The 8497-nt window shown below is 43.3% G+C and overlaps 1 non-coding gene across 1 annotated transcript; it reads right to left on the bottom strand.

Moving 5' to 3' along the window:
- Positions 1-1382: 1382 nt before the first annotated feature.
- TRNAT-AGU (transfer RNA threonine (anticodon AGU)) lies at positions 1383-1456 on the bottom strand. The gene has a single exon. It is a non-coding gene; the product is annotated as a tRNA-Thr (tRNA).
- Between the last annotated feature and the right edge of the window lie 7041 nt (positions 1457-8497).

The raw sequence follows: 8497 nt of genomic DNA, 5'->3' as shown, positions 1-8497 counted from the left end.
TAGACAGGACGAGGGCCGACGGGGGCGGATACCAAAACCATCGCACTATATAATAACAAGCAATACAATAGTAAGAAAATTAGACAAGTATCTATCAAAAGTAAGAATTTTTTTCTTTCAGAAAGAAGATAAGAACAAGAGGCTCACCACGGTGGTGCCGGCGACGAGATCGGCGCGGGCGGTCGACGGCGGTGAAGACGGGAATGGGACGTGATGAGCCGCTAAACCTAGACAAATCTCGAGGAAAATGGAGCTTTGAGGTCGAGCTTCGAGAGAAGAAAGCTTAACTACTGTGGCTCGGGCATTTCATCGAACACCTCATGTGCATAGGAGGTGAGCTAGAGCACCACAAAGCCCTCCCCTCGCCGGTCAGAGAAAAATAGAGCACTCTAGTGCTCTGCTCGCGGGCGAGGGGTATATATAGGCACCTCATTGGTCCCGGTTCATGGCATGAACCGGGACTAAAGGGCAGCCTGTGGTCCCGGTTCAAGCCACCAACCGGGACCAATGGTGGTGGGCCAGGAGCGAGGCCCATTGGTCCCAGTTTGTCCCACCAACCGGGACCAAAGGGGCCAGACGAACCGGGACCAATGCCCCCACGAGGCCCGACAGGCCCCTGGCCTCACGAACCGGGACCAGTGCCCCCATTGGTCCCGGTTCTGGACTGAACCGGGACTAATGGGCTGACCCGGCCTGAACCAAAGCCCTCTTTTCTACTAGTGATATGAACTATATCAACAACTATAATACTAAATTTTCTTCATTAGATTTACTATGAAATATATTTTTGCATTATTTATATTTCACATTACAGTTCTTAACAAATTTCCCTATAGCCTTGGTCAAAATTCAGAAAGTTACACTTAGAATAATCATAAAACTTTAATTATTTTGGAAGACACAACATGGTTATACAAGTAGACATGTAAAAAAAGTGATGATTTTGTATAGAAGAAAGAAAATACTGAGTACGTGGGAACCATGGAAAATTTAGAAAAACTGCCCTAGAAAACACAAAAAAAAAAATGCATGCTTTCATTGAGAGTTGAACTCAAGCCCTCTTTTCTACTAGTGATATGAACTATATCAACAACTATAATACTAAATTTTCTTCATTAGATTTACTATGAAATATATTTTTGCATTATTTATATTTCACATTACAGTTCTTAACAAATTTCCCTATAGCCTTGGTCAAAATTCAGAAAGTTACACTTAGAATAATCATAAAACTTTAATTATTTTGGAAGACACAACATGGTTATACAAGTAGACATGTAAAAAAAGTGATGATTTTGTATAGAAGAAAGAAAATACTGAGTACGTGGGAACCATGGAAAATTTAGAAAAACTGCCCTAGAAAACACAAAAAAAAAAATGCATGCTTTCATTGAGAGTTGAACTCAAGACCTCCCGCTTACTAAACGGGTGCTCTAACCAACTGAGCTATGAAAGCTTTGGCTGAAAGTTTTTAGGACTAAGTAAATGTCACCTCTCCAGAACATTATTCTACATCCTAGACACTGAAAAACAACGACGCCTAGCATGCGTCAGTGTAGCAACATCATTGTACTGTCCGAAATCACTTTGCGGTTTTGCGACAATGTATTCTGCTACTGCCAACAAATGACACCTGAGACCGGTCAATTTGCACGTCAGATCCGGGTGCAGTTAACGCCTATCTCAATCGTTTTTCCTCTCGCGTCCAGGCGGCTGGAACCCTAGCCACCGCCAGGAGGCCAATGTTCTAGCGCCGTCCTCCGGCGGCTCCCCTCCGCCGGCAACCTCGGTCGGTGGTGGTGAGGGGGGTCGTCAGATCCATACGCGTGGATTGTTTTTACTCTCTCATAGTTTAGATTTTTAGGTTGTTCATCGTCTTCTTCGACGGCGACGATGACGGCGCTGAATAAAGATTCTTCGCATCCATCCCCGACGAGGTCATCGATCCTATGGTTGGGGATGAATTTGGAAACCAGTCTGTTCAAGTAAGGATGGTGTGGCGGCGGCGGCATCCTCGCGGTGGACATGTGTCCTCGGGCTCCGCCGTTGCGACGGCGTTTGCTCCAACGTCAGCACGGAGCTTGGGAGCGGATGCAGATTGTGGTCTGCATCAACGACATCTGAAAGACGGAACGTGTGCTGGGTTCGTGGTTCATGGATGGCGGTATGGTTTCCTCCTTCAGCGTCTTAGTCGTGGTGGGGTGCCAGATCTGGAGTTCGATGGCATGTCCGGGGTGTTGCCCCGGTCTGATTCGTTCAACGGTAAGGGCTTCACTTTTGGTGAGCCACCTTGAAGGTTTGTAAAGTTGCATATCAGCGATGGAGCCGCGTCGAGCTCGGGTGAGGAGGTGATCCTTCATTCTTTTTATTCGGTGGCTGCTATGGTGGTACCGGAGACAGGTGGCGGACGTTGGTGTCAAGCTCAGAGATGTTCTACCATCTTTTTAGTTTTGTCATGTCGGTTCTTACGTGACTTATAGTTTGATCTTTATAATATGAATGAGACACGTATTACCATGCACTAGTAGAAAACAGGGCTTTGGTTCGGGCCTGGCCAGCCCATTAGTCCCGGTTCTTCATGAACCGGGACCCATGGGGGCATTTGTCCCGGTTCATGAGCCCAGGGGGCCTGCCGGGGCCTCGTGGGCATTGGTCCCGGTTCGTCTGGATCCATTTGTACCGGTTCTAGGCATGAACCGGGACCAATGGGCCGCGCTCCTGGCCCACGGCCATTGGTACCGGTTCGTGCCTAGAACCGGGACAGAAGGGGGGCTTTAGTACCGGTTCCTGCCACGAACCGGGACAAATAAGTTGCCTATATATACCCGTCGCCGCGGCAGAGCACTCCACAGTGCTCTGTTTTTTCTAGCCGGCGAGGGAAGGGCATTTGGGTGCTCTAGCTCACCTCCTATGCACATGAGGTGTTCGATGAAATGCCCGAGCGACACTAGTTAAGCTTTCTCCTCTCGAAGCTCGACCTCGGAGCTCCATTTTTCCCGAGATTTGTCTAGATTTAGCGGTCCGTCGCGCCCCGTCCCCGTTTTCACCGCCGTCGATCGCCCGCGCCGATCTCGTCGCCGGCACCATCGTGGTGAGCCTCTTGTTCTTATCTTCTTTCTGATTTTCTTACTTTAGATAGATACTTGTCTGATTTTCTTACTTTTGACACACATAATTATATATAATGCACACAGATGAACCGGCAATGGATGTACGGTGACAGACACACCTCCGAGTACATTAAGGGCGTGCATGATTTTCTCGAAGTGGCTGAGGCAAACAAGCAGAATGGTTTTATGTGTTGTCCATGCCCTAAATGTGGGAATACGAAGTCTTACTCTGACCGGAAAATCCTTCACACCCACCTGCTTTACAAGGGTTTCATGCCACACTATAATGTTTGGACGAGGCACGGAGAAATAGGGGTTATGATGGAAGACGGCGAAGAAGAAGAGGACGATGACAACTATGTGCCCCCTGAATACGGTGATGCTGCAACGGGGGGAGCTGCTGAAGATCAAGAGGAACCAGACGATGTGCCCGATGATGTTGCAACGGACGAAGCTGCTGAAGATCAAGAGGAACCAGACGATGTGCCCGATGATGATGATCTCCGCCGGGTCATTGTCGATGCAAGGACGCAATGCGAAAGTCAAAAGGAGAAGCTGAAGTTCGATCGCATGTTAGAGGATTACAAAAAAGGGTTGTACCCCAATTGCGAAGATGGCAACACAAAGCTCGGTACCGTACTGGAATTGCTGCAGTGGAAGGCAGAGAATGCTGTGCCTGAAAAAGGATTTGAGAAGCTACTGAAAATATTGATGAAGAAGCTTCCAAAGGATAACGAATTGCCCGACAGTACGTGATACGTCTCCGTCGTATCTACTTTTCCAAACACGTTTGCCCTTGTTTTGGACTCTAACTTGCATGATTTGAATGGAACTAACCCAGACTGACGCTGTTTTCAGCAGACTTTCCATGGTGTTATTTATGTGCAGAAACAAAAGTTCTCGGAATGACCTGAAACTCCACGGAACATCTATTTGGAAAATAAGAAAAATACCGGAAGAAAAATCCACGTCAAGGGGCCCACACCCTGTCCACGAGGGTGGAGGGCGCGCCCCCTACCTCGTGGGCCCCCTGACGCTCCACCGTCCTCAACTCCAACTCCATATATTCACTTTCGGGGAGAGAAAAAATCAGAGAGAAGGATTCATCGCGTTTTACGATACGGAGCCGCCGCCAAGCCCTAAAACCTCTCGGGAGGGCTGATCTGGAGTCCGTTCGGGGCTCCGGAGAGGGGGATTCGTCGCCGTCGTCATCATCAACCATCCTCCATCACCAATTTCATGATGCTCACCGCCGTGCGTGAGTAATTCCATCGTAGGCTTGCTGGACGGTGATGGGTTGGATGAGATCTATCATGTAATCGAGTTAGTTTTGTTAGGGTTTGATCCCTAGTATCCACTATGTTCTGAGATTGATGTTGCTATGACTTTGCTATGCTTAATGCTTGTCACTAGGGCCCGAGTGCCATGATTTCAGATCTGAACCTATTATGTTTTCATGAATATATGTGAGTTCTTGATCCTATCTTGCAAGTCTATAGTCACCTACTATGTGTTATGATCCGGCAACCCCGAAGTGACAATAATCGGGACCACTCCCGGTGATGACCATAGTTTGAGGAGTTCATGTATTCACTATGTGTTAATGCTTTGGTCCGGTACTCTATTAAAAAGAGGCCTTAATATCCCTTAGTTTCCATTAGGACCCCGCTGCCATGGGAGGGTAGGACAAAAGATGTCATGCAAGTTCTTTTCCATAAGCACGTATGACTATATTCGGAATACATGCCTACATTACATTGATGAATTGGAGCTAGTTCTGTGTCACCCTATGTTATGATTGTTACATGATGAACCGCATCCGGCATAATTCGTCATCACCGATCCAATGCCTACGAGCTTTTCATATATCGTTCTTCACTTATTTACTTTTCCGTTGCTACTGTTACAATCACTACAAAACACCAAAAATATTACTTTTGTTACCGTTACCATCACTATCATACTACTTTGCTACTAAATACTTTGCTGCAGATACTAAGTTATCCAGGTGTGGTTGAATTGACAACTCAACTGCTAATACTTGAGAATATTCTTTGGCTCCCCTTGTGTTGAATCAATAAATTTGGGTTGAATACTATACCCTCGAAAACTGTTGCGATCCCCTATACTTGTGGGTTATCAAGACTATTTTCTGGCGCCGTTGCCGGGGACCATAGCTCTATTCTTTGAGTCACTTGGGATTTATATCTGCTGGTCACTATGAAGAACTTGAAAGACGCTAAGACAACAATTTATCCCTCAACTAAGAGGGGACGTAAGGAACTGCCATCTAGCTCTGCACTTGATTCACCTTCTATTTTGAGTAAGCTTGCGACACCTAAACCTGCTTCTGCTATTCGTTCTGATATGTCACATGTTATTGATGATGCCACTTCTGCTATGCATGATACTTTTGATGAAACTACTTCTATGCTTGATACTACTGTGCCCCTTAGTGAATTTCTTGATGAACAAATTGCTAGGGCTAGAGAGAAAGAAATTATTGAAACTGATTATATAGATGAAAGTGATGACGAAGATTTTCCTGTTATTCCTGAGGGTTATGTTTTTGAAAAAGAAGCTTCTTTAGCTATTTTAGCTTGCAAAGATAGATATGAGCTCAAGAGGTTATTAGTTAAATGGAAGCAGCAATCTCTTAATGCTAGAATGAAACCTGACCCTGCTTTTGCTACTTCACCTATATGTGTTACTGATAAGGATTATGAATTCTCTGTTGATCCTGATATAATTACTTTGGTTGAATCTGATCATTTTCATGGCTATGAATCTGAAACTGTTGTGGCACATCTTACTAAATTAAATGATATAGCCACCCTGTTCACTAATGATGAGAGATCTCGCTACTTCTATATCCTTAAAATATTTCCATTCTCATTAAAGGGTGATGCTAAGATATGGTTTAATTCTCTTGATCCTGGTTGTGTGCGTAGTCCCCAGGACATGATTTATTACTTCCCTGCTAAATATTTCCCTGCTCATAAGAAACAAGCTGCTTTAAGGGATATATACAATTTTGTGCAAATTGAAGAAGAGAGTCTCCCACAAGCTTGGGGGAGGCTTCTCAAGTTACTTAATGCTTTGCCTGATCATCCTCTCAAGAAAAATGAAATACTTGATATCTTTTATAATGGACTAACCGATGCTTCCAGAGATTACCTGGATAGTTGTGCTGGTTCTGTTTTCAGGGAAAGAACACCGGATGAAGCTGAAATTCTATTGAATAATATGTTGAAAAATGAAAATAGTTGGACACTTCCTGAGCCAGCTCCTGAGCCAATTCCTGAGCCTATTCCTAAACCAACTCCGAAGAAGAGAGGTGTTCTATTTCTCAGTCCTGAAGATATGCAAGAGGCAAAGAAATCTATGAAAGAAAAGGGTATTAAAGCTGAAGATGTTAAGAATTTACCTCCTATTGAAGAAATACATGGTCTTAATTTACCGCCTGTTAAGAAATATATGATCTTAATCCATCACCTATTGACGAAACTCATGGTCTTGATAACCCGACACAGGTAGTAAAGGTAAATTCTCTCTATAGATATGATAAAGCTGAAATCCCTCCTACTAAAATTGCTAGCCAATGCTTGGATGAGTTTGATAACTTTATGGTTAGGCAAGAAGATTTCAATGCTTATTTTGGTACACAATTAAAACAAAATGCTTATATGATTGAACACTTGGGTGATTATATGTCTAGAGTTAAGGGTGAACTTAAACTCATTACTAAACATGCTTCTATGGTTACCACTCAAGTAGAACAAGTACTTAAAGCTCAAAATGATTTGCTCAATGAAATGAATAGTAAGAAAAATGATTATGCTGTTAGAGTGGCTACTAGAACTGGTAGGATGACTCAAGAACCTTTGTATCCTGAAGGCCACCCTAAGAGAATTGAGCAAGATTCTTAGAGAAATAATATTGATGCACCTAGTCCTTCTAAAAAGAAGAAAAAGAAAAATGATAGGACTTTGCATGCTTCTAGTGAACCTATTGCTGAACCACCTGAGAATCCAAATGATATATCTATTTCTGATGCTGAAACACAATCTGGTAATGAACATGAGCCTAGTGAAAATACTAATGGTGATGTTCATGATGATGCTCAACCTAGTAATGATAATGATGTAGAAATTGAACCTGATGTTGATCTTGATAACCCACAATCAAAGAATCAACGTTATGATAAGAGAGACTTTGTTGCTAGGAAACATGGTAAATAAAGAGAACCTTGGGTTCAGAAACCCATGCCTTTTCCTCCCAAACCATCCAAGAAAAAGGATGATGAGGATTTTGAGCGCTTTGCTGAAATGATTAGACCTATCTTTTGGCGTATGCGATTAACTGATATGCTCGAAATGAATCCTTATGCCAAGTACATGAAAGATACCGGAAGCTGAAATTTCCACCATGCTTGCTAATTATACTTTTAAGGGTGGAATACCAAAGAAACTTGGAGATCCAGGAGTACCCACTATACCATGCTCCATTAAAAGAAACTATGTTAAAACTGCTTTATGTGATCTTGGAGCCGGTGTTAGTGTTATGCCTCTCTCCTTATATCGTAGACTTGATTTGAATAAGTTGACACCTACTGAAATATCTTTCCAAATGGCTGATAAATCAACTGCTATACCTGTCAGTATTTGTGAGGATGTGCCTGTTGTGGTTGCAAACGTTACTATTTTAACGGACTTTGTTATTCTTGATATTCCCGAGGACGATAGTATGTCTATTATTCTTGGAAGACCTTTTTTGAATACTGCAGGGGCTGTTATTGATTGCAACAAAGGCAATGTCACTTTTCATGTTAATGGTAATGAGCATACGGTACACTTTCCGAGGAAACAACCTCAAGTTCATAGTATCAATTCTATTGGAAAAATTCCATCGATTATTTTTGGAGGTTTTGAATTTCCTCTTCCTACTATCAAGAAGAAATATGATATTCTTATTATTGGGGATGTGCATATCCCCGTTGAGGTAACATAGTGTTATTCGAAATTTCTCCGGTTCCATGTTATTCGGAATGAGTTTGCTAACAAGACTTGATCAACCTTGTTAATGGATCCCTTTTGATGAGCATGAGATGGATGAAACTAGAAGGCACAACCTTCTGTACCCTTTCTCTACTTTCTGTTATTTAGTTGAAAATAAAGTAAAAATAGTATTTTCCTGTTTGTTTTCTGATTTATCCGTGCAATATAAAAATACCCCGGAAATAAAAGTTCTCCAAATGCCCTGAAAATGAAATATGATTTTTTCTAGGATATTTGAGAATATCTGGCACTGAGAACACATCAAGAGGGGCAAGCACCTGGCCACGAGGGTGGAGGGCGCGCCCTACCCCCCAGGGCTCGCCCCCTGCC

Source organism: Aegilops tauschii, chromosome 5 (genome assembly GCF_002575655.3).
Source record: "Aegilops tauschii subsp. strangulata cultivar AL8/78 chromosome 5, Aet v6.0, whole genome shotgun sequence".
Taxonomy (NCBI): domain Eukaryota; kingdom Viridiplantae; phylum Streptophyta; class Magnoliopsida; order Poales; family Poaceae; genus Aegilops; species Aegilops tauschii.
The sequence above is the reverse complement of the archived record's forward strand: the minus strand, read 5'-3'. Positions and strand labels throughout refer to the sequence as shown.